Source organism: Falco peregrinus, chromosome 2 (assembly GCF_023634155.1).
Source record: "Falco peregrinus isolate bFalPer1 chromosome 2, bFalPer1.pri, whole genome shotgun sequence".
NCBI classification, from domain to species: domain Eukaryota; kingdom Metazoa; phylum Chordata; class Aves; order Falconiformes; family Falconidae; genus Falco; species Falco peregrinus.
Window position 1 is genome coordinate 45,248,043 of NC_073722.1, and position 20,601 is coordinate 45,268,643.

Consider the following 20,601-nt stretch of genomic DNA (forward strand, 5'->3'; position numbering starts at 1 on the left):
TCTTTCTAAATGTAAAATAGGAAATAGAGATGTTGCTTTACATAACACCAAATGCTACACAGTGGCATACCTTTCATTTTTGTCAGTGGTCGATGAAAAAGAACATATATTAAAAATTATATATGTAAATTGTGCTCAAGAAATGAGGGGTAGAGATTAGAGAACTTTACTCTTCTTGAAGTCAGTATAATACATTTCAGAGACTAAATAAACAAAAATCACACCAATTTGGCTGGAATTTTGAAAGGTGCTAACTCAGCATACTGCTGCAAGTTTCTGCTGAATTGAGCACTTTTTATTCTTTGAAACAAACATCTGTGATTCAGTGTGATAGATTTTAATATAGTTAGACAATACAACAAGATGTGTTTTAGAGGAAAACATCAGTATAAATGAATGGTTCTTGCAAGCTCCATAATACCCACTTCTAAATTATGTTGAATAATAGATTTCCCTCCAGATTACTCCTATCAGCTAAGAATAATCTTTTGTGTTACTAACTGAAGTCAACAGAACAGATAAAAGGGTCTTTTCCCCAAAAACATGATATCAACCATTTTAAACTGGAATCTTTACATAGTATACTAAATTACAGCATTTGTGTATGTCAGTGATTTAAGGTGACTTAATGCACTGAATTAAAAGATGCCAAGGCACAATACGTAGTACAGCCAAGCACACTACAAATCACAGAATCATTCAGTTCTATTGTTTGTTTTCATGGTCTCGCTAGGTGAAGTTACTCAAAGCCATTCTAAAAAAGGGCAAGGTGTGTGTGGGGGTGAGAAGTAAATTCATTCTGAGACTAGGAATAGGATGTTATTCCCCAACAATTAGCAAATAGGACCCCCAAGCCAGAGCCAGCTTCAGTCTGTTTTAGGCTTTTAAGATTTTCCTAGTCAATTTTATCCCAGCCTCAGCTAGGTGTGGCCTTTTACAATTCTAGCCCCAGGTTTCATAAAGAATATTATGCAATACAGGCCTCAAATGAGACAATTGCTTTGATTTCAAGGGGCAGTCTTTAAGCAGACCATAAAGTCATTGCTCCTTACAATCCCAGATCTAGCATCCTCAAGAAAGCCTGAAAGTTCTCTAGATACTTGTAAAAGTCCATTGCATAACATTTTATTTCATGTTCAGTAATCATTTCATCACTGGGTTCGGATGATAAAGTGGATACAGATGTTCATTAGCAACAAAAACACTCACAAACAAGGAAGCATTCCAAGAAGCTGCTAGCAACTCAGAAGTCCAAGGCTGACCATAACATGTTGCAGTGTCACAAACATCTATCTTTAGACTAAAAAGGACATCTGTTCCCTCCACCATCTACTGGAGTCCCAAGCAGATTTTCTCTTCCTACCCATACTTCAAGGGTAAGGCTATTTTATACAGGTTATATTTAAGCCTCGGTTCCCTAAGCATGCAGAAGAGTTCGCAACTCTCCAGACAGCCGGGATTTGCTCCTACAAATCTTGCCATACCAACAGTCTTCCCTACCACACCTTTTCCCAAAAATCTCCACTGGCTGAGAGGCAGAGACTCACAGCCTGGCTTCGCTGATTTTATTTCTGGCAGTAACAATAGGTAGCAAGAAAGATTCCTCCAGGGGTCTTTTCCAGAGGTATTTTCTCTCCCAGATTCCCCATGGAGGAGGAAAACACAAAGAAGATCATCTGCAGGGAGCGACAGCTTCTGTTTGTCATGTCAAAAATCCCAGACTCTATCCCTGTCCTCTGGAGGGAATCATTCACACAGAGAAGATTAGCCAAAAGGATTAGCATGCAGCCGGATTATCCACACACATGGCTCAGTCAACTAATAAACCGGCACCTTGATGCGTTTTCTGCCTTTAACCTCTCAGTTACCAGACTTGTGGTACTTTAAGCATCGCCATATTTTAGGAGATGTTGAATACACGATTGATGAAGAGACATTTGTGGCTCATCTGGCATGTCTGAGTCATTTCTCATCAGCCACAAGATGTCAGTGTTGCTGAATGTTATTATTCTTACCTGCACAGAAGCATCTACAGATGTTGCTGAGGCTGGCTGTCCACACTGGGCTTTATTCAGTAAGCTTAGCAAAAAACCCGAGAAATAACACACGATCGAGGGCAATAAAAGCGACACACACTTTGGTGTTAACCATAATAAGTAAAATTTAAACTACATGGTTATCACTGTCGCCTTTTCCTAACATGCAAGTCCTTGTGTCTTTTCACAAGTCCCAGCTCATGCAACACTTGAGCTTGGTAGATGGTTCCTGCACAGCAACATGACTCGGAAAGGGGCAACCAGAGCTGTTTCATCACGAAGAAGTTAGTGCATCCCACCAGGAATGAAGCTGTCCAGGAGCTCCGACTCCACCAACTCTCACTAAATATGTTATCTGAAATCAAAGGGCATGCTAATAGCTATCTCCCCATTTTACTCCCGATATGTACTTCCACACCCTTCTGGCTTCAGCAGCAAACTCTGCCCACATGGCTCCATCACAGAGATCTTTCTGTGCCCAGGCTCGTTTCCTCTCTGTACGAGCACGTGCTTTTGGAAGGCTAAACTACAAATCAGTTTAGTGGGCTATCTGGTTTTTAAAACACCATTTCCTCTTCCCAAGCCTTCCCAAAAGGCCAAGGTCAGGCAGAAAGGGAACTTTTGAACCTATATTGTTGTGGACTTAATGTATTGTGAAACTGCACCTCGGATTTCCTCTGCAGACTGACCAGCCCCTAAGTTGATTATTTTTCTGCTTCCTTCTTGGTTGCAGGAGATATGCTTCACCAAACACTGACTTGACTTCCACTTCTAAGTATAGCAGAGCATGGGTACAATTAGCATGAGAATTCCTGTTTACATTATTTGCTGCCATTCATGTCGTCTGTACTTGTTTACTTTTGAAATCGCAGGAAGCGTGACTTGGTGGGAGTAGAGACAGGACTGTTCACTGTGGAAAAAAATAAGATTAATAGAGATAGATGAATTTAAACACCCTTGCAGTCATAAAAATACACAATGGAAACATGGTTATTTGAGTTGGGAACTTAAGTAGATGGTTTAATACATTTTATCCATCTATACATTCTTTTCAAAAATATGAATGTATCTCCCAATAGTAAATCCAGATATTTCAATTGTGGGGGACGTATTTTAGGGGGTAAAGAAGATTTTATCTAATTCTTATGACTTTTCCCCAGCTGCCTCCCCTGCCCCTCTTTCTCTCCCCAAAACACAAGCCATTCTTTGAAAAATACTGCCATAGGCAAAGCAACAAAAATAAACCTTGGAGAAAGTCTTTCCTGTTTCCAAATCTTCCCTCCACATGTGCTAAGCACCTCAACTAGGAAAATCCATTCCTAGTTTAATAAAAACCATTCTTCATAAAGACAACTTCTGACAGCTCCTCCCTGTTCCATTGAACAGTCTGGTTGTAAGGAACATAAATCCCTGTATTTACCTCCGTCCCATTTCTGCATTGTGTCGGAGGTATCGTCTTCTCTGACGGAGTCAGATTCTGTTTGCTTGACATGTTTCTGCCTCCCCTGTTAGTGACAGCCGGCACAAACGTGTCAGTATTCACAGGTCTGAGGCCGCTGGCGTGCCCGACCGTTGTGCAGAGGTGCGGGCTGGCTCCTTGCTGTGTGTACAGTGACCATTTGTCTGCACTTCTCAGCTGCCTGGAAATCTGGTAGATGAATGCCCAAAGTGGTAGAGTTGGCAGGAACACAGTGGAGAGATTCTCAGAAAAGTCTGATGGTTTCTGCTGAACTAGCTTGCCTCATTTAAAAGTTGCATTTGCAACAAAGTCATCTCAGGATGAGGATGGGGATTTGTCTTTTTTTTCCTGGGGTCCCACTCAGTTAAGGATGTTTTCACGTGAATTCTAAAATTTCCAAGCTATTTACCAAAATGATGTAGGCTTGCTGAGACTCTGCATTAAGCCCTCGGGGAGATGGATGTTAGTTTTTAATATAATTCCTGGAAAAGTTAAAGAGGTGACTGAAGCAGAGTTATTTGATCCAGCTCACACGTACATAGCAGGCTAGCTTAGCTAAACAAGGTATTGTGCTTCAAATAACTAGAGCAGTCTGAGAGGTAAAGGTTGGGACAGGACAGCATGGGAAAGGATTTCATCAGCCCAAAATTAATAAAGACAGGGATGGAAATACAAGACTTAGAAACTAGAGAGTGGAGGAGTATCTTATTTCAGGCACCCTAGTGTAAAGGTGAAACAGCCTCATTAATGTGCACTCTGGCATAAGCCAGTTCTGGCACCAGAGCTCTGCGTTAAGGGTATGCCTTTTTCACCTGCTTTTGTTTTTCCTCCCCCCCTAACAAACTTGGGATTTTGCTGGTAGGAGGTAGAGCAAGGCATAATTCTAGGGCACATATTCTTATTTTTGGCTTTTTTGAGTCAGGACTTACAGAAAGAAAACTACAGCTTTGATTTTCAATTATAAAAGGGGAAACTTCAGCTGTATTGTTTAATTCAGTTTCACATGCAATAACCTTTCAAATGGTGCTTGAAAGTCAAGTCAAATTTCAATATAAATGATATTGTCGGGTTAACATTAATGTATGAGACACTGCCCTTTATGTTTCGCTATCATCCCTTTGAATGTGTTGAACAGTAATTTTATTAGAATCATAAAAATCTTCAATTTCCTCTCTAGATTTAACCAGTGCCAAGAGCAGTAAGAGTTATGCTTCTGTCTCATTTGTAAGGTTTGCGATTATTTTAACATCTCAGTTTTTGCAGGTCTTGTGTACTTAGATCCCAGGCTTGTTACTTCTTTGCTTAGAAATACCTTCCCAGAAAGAATTGCTCAAACTATTTAGTCCTTACTTGCTTCTTCTAACAAGGACGTTAGAAGTGGAAGGATAAAAAAAAAAAAAAAAGTATGGAAATATCCTGACACCAATGTGTTTCATGATTTGACTTCAGTGAGCATTCAGTGCTGTGAATTAAACAAGGGCACTGGAAAGTTATTTAAATATGTATCAGATGCTGATAAATAGTCGGGTTTTAACGTGAGAAATTTAAGCCCACAAAGTAATTTCTTGAGAAATATTCAGATGACAGAAAACAGTAGGGAGAGAAAAGATGCAATCTCAGCTTAAATTACAGCCTTTCAACACACGGCTCTGCTGCTGCAAGAAAGAAAACATGTGACCACAAGAACCACGGGGGCAAAGAGGGTGCAGGAAGGCTGCAGGAGAAGTGTCACCCTGCACCCACAGAGACCAACCTTGGTGGTCCCAGCACCCCATCACCAATGCAGCCACCTCCCTCTGGTACAAACCACTGTGCAAAGGGATGGAAAATCAATCCCTGCCAGCTGGGAGCTGAGGATGCATCCATTTCTGTACTGGATGAACCAGCAGTGGTGGATCAGGTGTGAAGAGCCTGACTCATCTTTTCCCGCAATGCAGCAAACTTGGCCATGAGCAAGCGCTTTGTCTCCCCAGCCAAACACAACCCTTGCCCGGCACGGATGGGTGTCCAGGGGCTGTCATACACACCCCACCCACACCCACCCCCCACCTTCCTATGCCCAGAGCTTCCCAGCCTCCCCACCCCATGAATAATCCTGTCCAGAGGTCGCTGTAGGTTTTGAGCAGCCACCTCATTCATGCTTTCCTCACCTGATTTGAAAGAGGAATCACTTGTACCGGCTGAATGCCTTTAGAAATGATAAATGCTGCACAAAGGAAAATAGATTTCCATTTTTTAATTATTCCACATTCAGACTGTGTGCAAGACGTGACTGCTTGGACAGAGGTAGCTTGTTTAACACTTCAAAATTCACAAATGGGTGGATTAACTTTAAAAAATTCTTGGTGGGTTTTTTGTCTTTTTTTTTTTCGCCTTGACATCTCTTGGAAAAAGTTTTCATCAAAAGCTGCTCTGCTGTTTCTTAAAGAAAAATAGTGTTCTGGCCTTGTGAAAAGGCAAAATGAAATATTCCAGCCCACCTCAATGCTTCTGGGGCTTGGAATATGACAGGACCATCATTTCAGGGATAGGAGAGGCATTTTGCTGCTGTTATGAATACTTCCCCAAACCTGGCCAAAACAACAGCTTCATCTTATGCAGTTTCAGTCAACTCATTAAGGTTTAAAAATGCGACTTCTAAAAACCTGCAAAGTGTAACTTCAGTCCCAGCATGCAGGCGCAGAACTGGTGTTCCTCGGGCTTCTTCTGCCAGGCTTGTGAGCTGCCCTCACAAAATGGGTTTATTAGGCATTAAGCCATAGATTTCACAAGTGTTACAGGGCAAGACTTTCATGGATGACCACTGGCAGGTCATCTTACTTTTTCAGACACCTTACTACAGACACCAGTTGTATGATGTCCACATATCTTTGCTGTGAACACATAAAGCACTATAAAACACTAAAGGCTCTGAAATAGACTATCATAATGATCTTATCCTGGTGCCTTTTTGACACAGAGGTGTCTGGCTCCATTCAGTATCTGTATGATAGCGTCTAACAATGGCTCTTTACAACGCCACTGTGAGCAGAAACATAGTAGTTGGTGGAATTGTTGAGCTCCTGTAACAATGAAAAGGACAGAAGGAAGCCTAGGATGAAACTAATAATCCCATATTAGTCACTAAACAAAGCCAGAGGCCATACTTAAGAACGGGACTAAAATACCTGTGATCACATCATTTGAGCGTTCAGCATGATGTGAAAGAATCAGTGTAAAGCTGGTATTTCAAAAAATCTTTAATTATGCTATTTTTTAACCTTAAGCATTTGATTTACCCTTTAACATTCACAGAATGTAGGATTTTTTACTCATGCATTAGCTATGCAATGCACCCTCTCTAAATTCACAGCATTTTGATCTAAAACAGCCCAAATATTTGGAAATTATTTATTGTGTGCCCAAGGATTGACTTCTAATTATGTACTAATATTTTAATTTCTTCAGAATTTTCTTTAATGTTTTGCAAGGTAAGCAATGATTTTGTAGAACTGCATACCCTTATATTAGCTTCAGCGACATCCAGCCTTGCCCTGGGTTTATTTTTAGTGGAAAATATCCTGACACTTTACACTTTAAGCATCAGTCATGCCATGAAACTAACCTACAAGAACAATCTGGATCACCCTCCTTCTGAAGGTCACACGTATAATGTCAGTAGGACATAACACTTTGCGTCCAGAAAATGCTTAAGTGTGTTTCTGAATTAAGGCCTGTATAGCACATCAGTTATGGTTATTTGCAAGTTACATTTCAATATCCAGCTTTTCAGGCTCTGTGTTTGTGTAGTTGCAACTTTCCACCTCCCCCGCACTGATTTAAGTGATGTTATTCTTGGCTAATAGTAATTGTGAGAAAATTGAATTCCATCTGTTTTCACCAAAAGCAGAAAATAGAATGTGAGAATCAATAGAAGACTGCACTTGTTATACACATTTGTCACAATCAGTGACTTTGCTAAGGAAACATGTCCGCAGGTATGATTTGCAAAATAAATAGCAAGTCACAGCATCTGATCACCAGCTGGCTTATTTAAAAGCCAGAGCCCCTTCGACAGCTACGGATCATGAACTTTCAGATATTGCACGGCCCCTCCAGACTCGCTCAAGGGGAAAGACATCTTTCACCATACAAATGGATGGATGAGAATTTTAATACCAGTATAGAACTGGTTGTGCATTCATCATCAAAGTTTTGGTTTTACAACTGGTAGTTTCTCCATCTTAGATGATCACATTCATGCTGATTAGTCCATATCCCTTTTAATTTCAAACTTAGTTACTGTGCATCACCAGAGATTTCTATATGACTAATACCAGCATCATTTCAGGTTTTCTCCCTAGTTCATGTTGTCAGAATTGAAATCCCTGTGGCTCCCCTCGGCTGAGCTGTCTCAGTCATGGTCATGACTAAACCACATAGAGGCAAATTCACAGCATGCTATTAAGCCCTAGCAAGCCTGTGCTTCACCTACAGGCACACCACTCATTCTTCGAATCTATATTCTAGCCACCTCGTAGGGACATAGCAGTGTCTTATCTGCCTGTTTTTATCACAACCATAAGCTGTGTGGACCATTTTGGGACTCCTTGAGCAAGAACTGCTAGATCCGTTCCCAGAGCACTGTGTGTTTAATGTGTGCTTTATCACAGTTTGCAACACCGTTGCCTAATTCTGCTACAGTCTCTGCGCAATACAGCATACTTTTGCAGATGGTGCTGTGACACAGTCAATGCCACCTCATGGTTTCCTGCTGTGTTAACAAAATCCAGTTTGGTGGAAAGTGGTAGCAAAACATCTCCTCCAGGCACCATCTCCCTACCCAAGTGGGCAGCACACCCGCACAGCCTGGCCCATCCCCAGTTAAAGCACAGCTCCTGGGGTGCAGCAAGGCAGGACCCGTCCATCCACCAGACTGGTTGCTTTGTAGCTTGGAATCTCGTCTGCACCGTGCAAACCTCACCTTCAGGTTGGTGGCACAAGATGAATCTGGGCTCACCTGCACCTGCTGCCACCAGAAGGAGAACCAAGGCCACCCCAGCCGTGTTAGCCAGGAGGTCTTCCCAGGAATAACAGGGCCAGGGCAGTGCCCATCCCCCTGCCCTGGGCACTGGTGGGGCCGCCCCGCGGGGCCTGGGCTCAGCGTTGGGCCCCTCACGGCCAGACAGACACTGAGGGGCTGGAGCGTGTCCAGAGCCGGGCAGGGGCTGGGGCAGGGGCTGGGGCACCAGCCTGGCGGGGCGGGGGGGTCAGCCTGGAGAGAAGGGGGCTGGGGGGGACCTTATTGCTCTCTACAGCTGCCTGAAAGGAGGTGGTAGGCAGGTGGGGTCTGTCTCTTCTCCCAGATAACAAGCAACAGCACAAGAGGAAATGGCCTCAGGTTGCGCCAGGGGAGGGTTAGATTGGGTATTGGGAAACATTTCTTCACTGCAAGGGTGGTCAAGCATTGAACAGGCTGCCCAGGGAAGTAGTAGAGTTACCATCCCTGGAGATATTGAAAAGCCATGTAGGTGTGGTTCTTAGTGACATGGTTTAGTGATGGACCTGGCAGTGCTGCATTAACAGTTGGACTCAATGATCTTAAAGGTCTTTTCCAGTCTAAACAACTCTGTGATACTATGAATTTAAAAGGTCATTTGGGGGTTCTTCAGTCCTTATGAGACTTACAATCAGGTAACTAGAACAGTTTTCATGAAATGTGGACGCTCAACCTTAAAAGCTCAAGTGCCTTGAGCTTCAAAGTTAATGCCTGTTGTTTGCCAAAATGCACAGGAAAAAGGTGTGTTTGACTGCTGCACAGCAACAGTAAAAAGAAAAGTCATTAAAAAGGAGCATTGTTGGATGAATAATGCCATTATGTTAGTTAGCAATACGCCTTCATCTGGAACTCTGTTTGCCATACACGGGCTTGAATTTTAGCAGAGCGTACACGCAGTAAAACCTGGAAAGTCCAAAGTGGTTAATTACAATGTTCAGCAGCCTAAAAAGACTCCCATAGGTAGAAAGATTTAAGGCAGTATAACAGCCTTCAATTTAGAGGGAAGCAAGTAAAAGGTGACAGAACAGAGGTGTGTAACAGAAAAAACAACTTGGGAAAAATAGGGTAAATTGGGTGTTTAGTTTTTCCTAGAGGCTTCCTTATAGGTCAATGCAGTTATAACATAAAAATTCTTAAATGAGTCACAGAAATACTTTCTACAGTGCCTAACTGCTATGAAAATGTTGGAGGAAACAAGGAGTCAACAGCTTTAAAAGAGGGCAGATACTTAAATTTATATCTGCAATTATCCTAACTGAAATAAAACATATGGAGATCGATCTGTAGCAGGGTACAGAACAAAAGCCTGTTTGCTGAACTCCAAGCTCCGTATGATACAGTTTTATTGTATCAGCTGACAGTAAAGTGAAGCTCTTATGCCATAATAATAAGCCATAGTTCCATGGTACAGTGAGTCCCATATGCAAACACGTTTTCCCAAACCTTACTTTTGAAAATTCTGAGGGTTTACGAATGTCAGCAACACACACAGCAGTGTAATATTCACAGAAGTTGCAGAGAGAACTGCAGGTATTATTTCTCTCCCAGCCAATGCAGAATCTCTCCCTGCCTTTTCCAGCAGGAAATGGCCAGCTTAGGAATGGGGACAGCATGTGGCTCCAGTCAAACTGAACGTAATGGGAAATGGAAAACACTGAATGGGGCAAAAGTTCATGAGTTTGGTGCCAGTAATTGGATACCTCTAAGCTTGTTTGGGTTCTGCTGGTGATTTTGTTTTTTGGTGGTGTTTGGGGGGGGGGGGGGGGTTTAAGAAAAAAAAAACCACCACCCAGTGAAATAAATCTTATCTGGGAGGAAAATTAAGCTCTCTGAGGGTGAAAGCAAGAGTCAACTGAAGAGCCAAGATCTGAAGGTAAAAGCTGTGGCAGACCCATATCCTTCATTAATCAAGCAGATACAGAGAGATGTACTGTACTGACCAGCTGGTTATCTGCTTCCTGACTACAGAGGCAAGATGTTCTGACCACATGTGCCCTAGCACAGGCTGAACTCTAAACCAAACCCCACAAAAATTATAGCCAACATCTGTCTTCAGAACAACTCAACCCAGGACTTCTCAAGCTGAATGTGTGAGCCTCTACCCCCAGACGGAAAGGTAAATGTCACAGCAGGGCTGAAACAAAGCCACATCCTCTGTGTATTAGGCACAGAAGAAAGGAAACTTAATAGATACATATATATAGCTATATGCATGTACATAGATGCTGAGCAGTGAATAGTGCCCACAACATTATGAGCCCAAGAATAGTAAAGTTTGAAAGGGTCATCATCTTCTCAGATGACATTTCATTGCCTGCCAGTTACCTGTATGTAAATATTCTTCCTTTAAACAATTACCATAGATTCATATTAATGCAGGGGGGGTTTAATACTATAAAAGATAGAACATTTCCACCCTTTGTTTAAAAGGCGGTGTGAGGGGTTTTTTGAAACATTCTGATTTAAAAGATTTGGTGTCTATTCTTCCTACTTGACTTTCTGAGTTTGGAATCTTGTAGGTGTACCCAGCTCTGATTTCCAGGTCACTTCTCATGACTGGAAGGAGAAGAAGCCAACCTAATTTTTGGAAACTAATGTTTTCATTAAATGAGCTGCTCGCAGGACCTGAAGTTTCAAGAATGGTCATTAAATAATGCAAGATTCAAAACTAGAATAATTTCTTAACAGTACTTCATCAAGGTTATTTTAATCACCTCCTTACTGTCAAACACAGCTTTCAGTGCAGCTTGCTGTAGACCCAGTCTGTGCATACAACCCCATCACCCTACCTGTTAGACTTGCTGTTATTTCCCCAAAAACACAAACAATTTCACTCACTGAAGGTCTAACAAGGCTGTGTCTTCTTTTTAATTTCTGTGCTAGCCCAAAAGAAGACAATCACAGGAAAGAAATTCATCTGTTCATCATCCCTGTCTTTCACATGTATCTTTCCATCCAGAAGAAAAAAAATCACACATGCATCTTTCCATTCAGAAGAAAAAAACATCACACACGCATCTTTCCATTCAGAAGAAAAAACAGGTTCTCCTGCTCTGTGCAGCTAAAGCTTGATTCTTTCTTTAAGTCTAGTTTGTAGAGATATTTCTGACTGCAGGCAGGTAAGTTCCCAACATCTGCTGCAGCAAAGCTCTGATGGTCTAACTGTGAATTGTGGGGGACTGTGTCATTAGGATACTGCTGGGACTGCCCCGCCAGTGAAAAAAAAAAAGACTTATATTGACCCAAGAAACATCCAGAGGAGCCACCATATAAATGGATGGATGGATAGATGGATGGATGGACAGATAAGTAATGAGAGACTAAAGTATACATATATAACTAAATGATGTATATATATTGATATTAAAAACACCTTGAAAAGGAAGTGTTCACAAGGTACTCTGAAACAGTTTTATTCTGGCCCAGTAAAGATGAATACTGACTTGGCACCCATGACTGCCAAGTTCCAGTCTCTCAATCTGAATACATTAAAAAGCCACACTCTAGAAATTTTAAAGGTAAAAATATTATCACCACCAAACCAGAGCAGTGGGATGGTTGATAGACCACACCACTACATTAAACAGGATCAATAAAGAAAAGTGATCCAAGAGGCTGGATACTCTTAACTATTACGGACAGGCTGTGGCATAGATAGGTGAGGGTTTGGCACTTGGCATCTTTCAAAAGCTTCATGCAACTGTAAACTGTTGTCAGTGGTGCTGCCCACCATGCCACAAGCTGAGCAGACTTTGTGTGATGTGAATCTCCTTGCACAAGAAGCCCTGCTTGCTCTGGGAAATCACCTCTCAAGAGGCAGTCTGCTCCTTCTCTCTTCTTCAGCAAATATAACAGAAACAATTCACAAAGCTAACACCAATACTAAATTTCAGATGTACATAAACAAGATATCAATAATGTTTAGCACATCTCTGAAAGTTCATGCTGCAATGTGTGGGCAAGTGTCCTGAGCAAAGCAGCTCCATCTTTGAGTAATTTGTGAAGAACAAAGCTGGTTCCAACTCATTCTTGCAAGAGCATCTCAGCACACAGCTTAGCCACAAAACAACATTTCCTGTACTGTGCTATTTATCAACCAAGCAATCTGCAGAAATCCCTGAATTTCAAGGGAAAAATGGGGCAGATTGTTTCTTAAATGCAAGTCACTAGAAGTGGTAAATTACTTTTTTTTTTTACTACCTCTCCCTGATACATGCAGCTGAACACACAAATCACTGAGTTCACTGGAAGTCTGGAAAACCTCACAGTTCCGGAGTTAATCATTAATATTGTGGGGTTACAAGGAGGTATTTTTAAGATTGCCACAGCATGTGGGAAATTCCCATGTGCATTCCCTGCAGGTTTTCAAGAAATAGCCTTTTCTGTTTGGCTCAGATGCTTTTGTAATTGTTTACATAAATTGAATATGAAGTATCAAGGTCAGAAATTTTCCAGAAAGCCAAGGAAAACAATTTACCATTCTGTTGTATAAGAAAACACCAGAACAATCCCAGCATTAGCCAACTTCCTTTTCTTTCTCTTCCTTTATGTGGTATTAAACTATATGGCAGAAAACACTGAAACTCTGCTTACTTAAAAGAGTGTGAAATCTGTTGGATGCAGAAATCCCAAAGTGAGAGAGGCAGCAACAAGTTTAACCTCACACACTCAGAGCAAGGCTATTTCTCTTCATTTTATTTCCCAGATACCCAGCACAAGCTGCAGTATCAGCTCAGTCCCCTGCAAAAGCTCTAGAAACCTACATATTTATGTTTATGCAATTATAATTGCTTATGTTTGAACGGATCCCTATCTCCCAGTTAACATTGTCAGCGGAGAGGATAGCCAACAACAACCCTTTCCCCCCCCCCCCCCCTCAAATTAATTCAATTCCTACCAAATCAAACGATTATCTGCTGACATTTTTTTCCAAAAATCACTTCACTTAGATGGTGATGTTTGGAGTCCCTAACCCAAAGGGATTTGGAGGCTTTTTTGACAGCCACGTAACTGTAAAAGTCATCTAGTCCTTCAGCTGCTTTGGGAAGACAAAGCTTTTTCCATCCTAAACTTACTCAACTGGGATAGAAGCCTACTATAAAACACCCTGGCCATGACCCTTAGTGGGTGTTTTGCCACCGCCAAAGGAGGTTTCAGGATCAAAGTAGCATAATACAAGCCAAAAATGCCTGTGTTTCTTCCAGGAGGAGAGAATCCTCTTGACCAGCCCCCATAATACATACAACATGAATTTTTCAGGGTTGTTTAGCTGAAGTTTGCATCATGGCTGGCTCTCCTGACCCACTCTCACGCTCAGAGGCTCACATGGAGAGTCACTTCTATAGATGTATTGCTTGAGAAGTTGCAGGGGACAGACAGTTGGAGGCTAACACAGATCAGTAAAAAGTATTTCTAAGAATTAGACATCTTTGAGAATGGTGCCACTATGTGTTTTTACCATCTTCCTTTCATGTCCTCTTCCCATTTAAAATTTAGGACTCCTTAGGGTACCGGAGATCAGCTAAGATGTTGAGGCTCCTCTAGTCTGTACTGCCTACTCAAACACCATATCGGGTCCAGGACTGGGCACTTACCAAAGACTGCTTTAACAAAGGCTCCTGAAAACCCTTGCTGTGATGAGCAAAGCATCCCTTGCAAAATAATTATCAGGAAGAGAAACTGCAGCCACTGAAATGTAGGTTTGGGCCAACGTTTTCAGAAAGGGCATAGATCATTTAGTTCAAGTCCAGAAGAAAACAACATAAATGAGAGAAGGTTTAAACCCCATGCATTATGAGGAAACATTAAAAGCATAGGATTAATTTAATTTAGAAAGAAGAACACTAAGAAGAATCATAGCAGTATCCAAACAGATGGACTTGTAGCTGTAGAAGAAGGGAAGTGACCATCCCCTGTGCTCCCTGGCAGCCTGGCAAAAGGCAAAAGGTATCACACTGGCCTCGAGAGGGACAAGAGGCAACAGTATGACGCTGACCTCGAGAGGGACGTGAGCAAGGCAGTAGGAAAGATGTTTCTAATGTTAAGCAGCAATAAGCCCTGACAGAATTTCCTAGGGAGGTTGCAGGATCTCTGTCACTGGAGGTTTTTGAAAACATGTGAGGCAAACATATGCCAGGAGTAGTTAGTGTGAAGCCAATCCCACCTGGCTGGGGAGATGGACTGGGTGACCTCCCGAGAGCTCTCCCAGCCCTATTTTCAATTATTCTGTTCTTCCTCTCTTAAGATGTGCGGAGTGGTGTGCAATTGCTTGTCACAACACATTTATAAAAAGCAATTGTCTTACAAAATTCCAATAGGATACCTTGAGACAGCACATTAGAAGAAAACACTGAAACTTACCTCATTGCTTTACACAACTGCCTTGATACAACCAGTCTCCATCATCCAGTCCTGTTTTTCTTCTGGCTGTCACAGGTTGGCTCCAAGATTTTTAAAAGCACATTCAGAAACTCCGGTAAAAAGTAAGTCTCTGTCTCAATGAATAGTTAAAAAAAAAAAAAAGCAACCAACCCTCCAGATGTATTTAGAAACAGAAAACATGGGTAACTAATGCTGTAATTGATGGTAAGACATTAAGAAGGAAAGGCACACAGACTGAGGTATATCTTCCAGCCATGTACTGCACTCTAAGATAAGCAAGTATACAAATGAATTCAGCAATTTGGTTTTTATGTGCCAAAACATTGGAAAGAATATGAGTATACTGCTCATACATACTCCCCTTCCAGCACTGTCAATAATTCAGGTCCAAAAATACTGAAGTATTTAAGTTTTTAACTTGATTCCATTGGGAACCAGGTAGCCCAGCATCACTGCAGAGCCAAGCCATGATTTATACATCAAGTTAAATGTTAGCCTGAAGACCCTTCCCAGGGTTGGCTGGCCATGGCAGGGCCCACCTAAGGACTCCAAGTGTTGTTTACCCACAGTTGTGATCATAAATGTTTTCTGAGCGTGCTTTACCTAAGAATAAACAAACCCACCTCATAGCTCAATATTTCATGCAGGCCTGGAGCACTTGGTAAAAGGTCAGAAAACCACAACAAAAACATTTCAGAATGTTTTTCATTACTTCCTCCCACCTAAAAATGTTCCCCTGTTTTTGAGGCTGTGATCTTTTCAGAAACTTGCACAGACTAAAATCTTTCTTATTCCAAGTCCACAATTATTTAACTACCACCTCCCTCCTTTTTCAAGAATTCAGCTGGCAATTCAAACAGTTTATTTTTGAGTTAATAAGTTATTGTACAATGTCTACTAAAAACATCTGAGACAACCATGCTGTTGTTTAGGCTGACTGTCTGAATTATGTCCCTTTTCCTTTCATTTTTTACGGGTTTTGCTGCTTCAAAACTCCATTCAGATTTCTTGCCATTGTTTGAACACGTGTTGTGTCCTGCAGACACTGCTCTCATTTACAGGCTTTGGAAGATCAAAGAATGGTTTCTAGCCTTTGACGCTCACCATTTTAAAATCTACCTTCCAAATTACTGGAAGAGTTTTTTTCAGCATCCTGCATTGCTATGCTACCTTTATAAGCCTCACTCCCTGACACACACGAGCCCCATACCTACCTTAATCTCACCAGAGATTAAACGCAGTTGATGAAATATGATGCCCATCCCTCTGCTCTGATGCAGAAACCATCCTCCTGGAGCCCTGCAGTGCAAAGACAGCTGGGGAAAAGTAGAGTTTCTCCAGACTGTAGCACACAACATTCTCCAGCACCATCTCTATATGCCATGGTGCCTCCATAACCTCTTCATCCAGTAGAAAACTTTGAATGGTGCCACAGAGGTTTCTGAAGGAGACCTTTTTCATTTCAGGGAAATGGAGCCAAAAAGGTGAAAACATAGAAAACATAGTTCATCACACTGATTGCCCGCTCAGTGCCAACTCCAAGTGGAAGTCTCTTGTGAAGCATGGTCTCAGATGTCCTACATGATAACTGATTTTACGGTGTACTTTTTTACCTTGGTGGAACTCATCAGGGTGGGACTCTCTGTTAGGCTGAGTGGCTCATGTTTAGCCATCCACAGGTGTAATGTAGCCTGGGAAGCCATGTGTGTTTCTGCTGGTTTAAGTGGACTGCTATTTAAACTTTTTATTATTAATCACGATATCAGAATAACATTGGGAATATTTTAAACTAATGAAAGGATATGTTCTAATCATAACTCATTAACTCTAGAGTGAAAAGTGCTACTATCCAATAATCCTAATTACCAGTAATAACTTCTTTCTCCTTGGAACACAGAATTTCAATTCACTGCAAATTCAAAGCAATTTAACAATAAGACTGACAGTGGGAACAAGAGAAAAGCCACATCTATTTAGACAACATAAAGCAGCGCTTGCTTTACAACAGTGTTTTGTGACTGACTGAACAACTGGGAAAACTCGGCAGGGCTGCTTTTTGAAGGAAAAGACAGATATATGTAAATTCATTTGGGCATGACAAGCCCGTAGTGAACACAACAGCAACACAATTATCTGCCTTCAAAAGGCAATATGGAAGGCAAATTTCTTTATTCGTGCGATGCCATTAAAAAGAAATAAACAAAGTGAAAAAGGCACATGGGCTGCAGTATTACCCCACCATGAAACTTCACTTCTAGAGAGACCTTCTGCAAGGGCAGGAGGCCCCCAGGCTCTGCTACAGAGGACACAGGCCCATGCTGCCGGGAAAAGCTCTTCTGCAGAATAATTAGACAACAAAACCAACTGTGAAAAGCTTTGGGAGTCTGAGTCCCCTGTCCTCATCCTTCACAGTAAATAAAGGGTAAGTGATTGCCTTCGTATGAAAACAACCTTCCCCTCCACGTTGCAAATGCACGTTTACCATTGCAAAGGGAATTACTGAAACCTCCAGATTCGCACAGATCTCATGGCACAGCGCTGTGGCAAGGCAAGCCTGGAGGATTACGGGATAATTACTCTCCACAGTAGCTTCTCTTTGTGTTGCTTTGCTCTAAGGATGCTGTACAGATTGCTCTCTTCTCAGTTGCCAGAGCAAATTACCTCCCGCAGCCTGTGAGCCATCTCCTCAGATGGTTTTGGGATACCCTGGAACAAAGCGACTCAAGGCTGAGGTCTGCTAGGAACCTGGAGACGTGCAACGAGGGGTGTGTGCAAGGCTTGACATGCATATCACAGAACAAATGCCCAAGAGTTTTCTGTATTCACAAACAGAACAGCCATAATAATAATAACATTAAAAAAAAAAAAAAGTGAAGAAATGCTTTACAGCTGCTTCTCAATCACAGTGAGAGGTAAGGGCTCTTCGTATCCCTGCTGATACATCAAGGTTCCCCACTTTTCCTTGCTCTCACTTTAATGCTGCACTCCACCCACCTCCCCATCTTGCTTCGACCCAAGGAGGACCAGCTCATGTTTCCTCCGAGACCACAAATATGATATTAAGCACAGCAAGCAGACTCACAGACCATTATAGAACCAGATTTTGCAATCCTTTTTGCTCCACTTCCTCCCTTGAAATTAAAGCCTCATGTGTCAGTGTCACACCACTGCAGCCAGAAGCCCTCTCTCTCCAGCCCAGTTTCCTCCACTCCGAGCCGACACCACGGCTCATTGCCATCAAGGACACCGCTCCCTACAGCATCAGATCTGAACACTGGAATGGGACATTGCTTTTTTTCCTCCATATCCCCAGTGCTAGACAGCAGAGTGAATTCAAACCATAATACAGCAGGCTCTTCCCACAGCTTTTTCTGGGAATATGGCAGTTACTGATTTCCTCTGTTTCCTGTAAGGTTTGTTTCCTGTAATGAGTTTGAAAGCAAATATAGAAAATACAGTTGGCTGTATATTTTGTTGTAGAAAACACGGAATAGTCTCATGCTCGAGGATGTGAGCTGAGGGGGGTTTGAGGCAGGTTTCAGCCTAAGCAATGTTAATCTTTGCAAAAAACTTAAATTACACTGTCCACAGTAGTTGGGATTAATTAGTTTTATTTTCTCAGGCTTTTCCCTTAGATTAATGGACTGCCAAGAGGCAAGAGCACAAAGGTGCTCACACCCCCTCATTTCATGGCATTTAAACATCCTTGATATTTAGTCTTCCTAGAGCCCTTCCTGCAGCCAAGGGAGACAAAAGGGCAGCGCAGAGCCCGCCACTACGAATGGGCACCCAGCGGTCCCTGGGCACTGCAGGAGAAGCTTGCATCACCTTTTGAGATGCTTGACAAGAGATTTTGCTTTTGGAATGCTAATGTTAGACAAGAGGAGAGTAAAGAGACATTTTTACTGCAGGCTTAGCCTGAGCTCCTACCCAAGTGCTTTTACTACTCTCATGCTCTCCTGTTAGACACAAAACACCTTGTACCTAGTCCTGCTGTGCTTTCAGCCCCTCCTGTCTGGCTTCCTGGGGTGAGAAGGACCCCAGGTTCTGCTGGAACATAAGCTGGAAACCAAGGCTGGGAAAAAATTGCTGTCCTAGACAACTCTCAGAATATATATATATATATATTTTTTTTTTTTTTTTAAAGCCAAACAAACTTGTTCCACAAAGACAAAAATGTTGCAATGTCGAAAGAGCTAGCAAACCAAAACCACACAAAACTCAGGCTGGTCAGTCACAGCTTCATCTCCATGTTTTTGGTAAGTTTCAGTGAAATGCCAACCTTTAATTTCTTTTTGTTTCCAGAAGGCATGTGGCAATTTCAGAATATCAGTTTTGAAATGTCACTGTCTTTCAAACAGAGCAGCCTGTTGAAGCTTAGCCTTTCCTGCCAGCGCTTTCCATTTCAAACAATTGGCAGGTCCTGATGAAATAATATTTAGGTAAAAACACCCCAACATTTCCAACCAGTTCTGATAACCTGGCAGCACACAGTGCAGCATGGACATAAGCTACATCAGTCAAGTGCAAACGTTTCTTTGGTTCCTTCCCACAGCTTCCCAAACACATATCAAATAGCTGTTGGTCCATCCAGCCAGCTGGGAAAGCGAGCAGATGACTTTAGGGCCCTTGCACCCCTGGTGAGTTCAAATACACACACACACACACTAAAATAACAAAGCTGCTTATGTTTCAATTTACTCTTTCTCAAAATATTGAGCATGCAGCAAGCTGGTGCTCAAGACGGTGGCTTGAGAGGACAAGTGAATCTTCTTTAATCATGGTTTAGATTCTTTTTTGAAAGGCAGAGGCACTGATAGATATTAATCTAGGGTATTTTAACTGTCCTTCCTTTGGGTTACAAGATTTTCTTAAAAAGAGTCAGCCTCAAAAAACAAGCATTCATAGTTGTATTCACTCTTCTGCATGCTCCACCTCACCCTTCCCCAGACCCCTCTGGCAACACTGCCCCCTCCCAGTCACTAGCGTGTAGCTGAGCATGTTTCTGCTTTGGAGGGAGAGACATCATCCCTCGCTGCTACAAAACTAAAAGCAGTTCCTGATACTAATTCAAGTTCTTGAAAGAGTGTATTATTCCCATTTGCAGCTAATTGTCAGGTTAGAGACTCATGATGGAAATTGATTCCAAAATAATACAAGAGGCACAGACGTACATCTTCAGCGAGTCTATTTATATGGCGAAAACCCTGTCCTGCCTCCAGGCTACCAATGGGTAGGAGCTGATGTCCTGAAATCCTTCTCACAAATGTTAAGGGTGCAAGGTAACATCCCAGTCTGGGTGGCAAAAAGTTCAGAGATGTGTAAGCACCTGAGACCATCTCCCAGGGACGGATGCTCCCCCGCGCCTGTGCAGAATAGACCCGGCGGCTGGGCTTTCTGCTCTCCCACCTTCAGCCTGCATATACATGTGTGTTTATCTTCAGGCATAAAGATTTTTAAAGGGCTTTCATTGGCTTGCACTGGGAGGTAGACGGCAGGATTAATGGCTGTTCTTCAAAGCTATAAACTGCATGGTGTGTTTGCTCAGACTTTGAGCCATGAGTTACTGCTGTAATTAAATCCAGAAGGAGAGACCATAATAACATTCTGACTTGATTTCCAGTGGCAGAGCATTGATTAAGAGAGCTACATAATAAATGAGAGGCGTTTCAGAATCACACTGTTGA

The 20,601-nt window shown here is 42.1% G+C and overlaps 1 long non-coding RNA gene across 4 annotated transcripts in view; it reads right to left on the minus strand.

The window, feature by feature from the left end:
* Positions 1-233: 233 nt before the first annotated feature.
* The window catches only part of LOC129783852 (uncharacterized), a 54,786-nt gene continuing 34,418 nt past the window's right edge, over positions 234-20,601 (minus strand). For 3 of the 4 annotated variants that reach the window (XR_008745894.1, XR_008745893.1, XR_008745891.1), the window contains 3 exons: positions 5,646-5,701; positions 3,457-3,977; positions 234-2,946 (listed from right to left, as the gene is read on the minus strand). This is a non-coding gene — a long non-coding RNA (uncharacterized LOC129783852). The remainder of the gene's footprint in view (positions 2,947-3,456; positions 3,978-5,645; positions 5,702-20,601) is intronic. The other variant, XR_008745892.1, reaches the window with a different exon arrangement.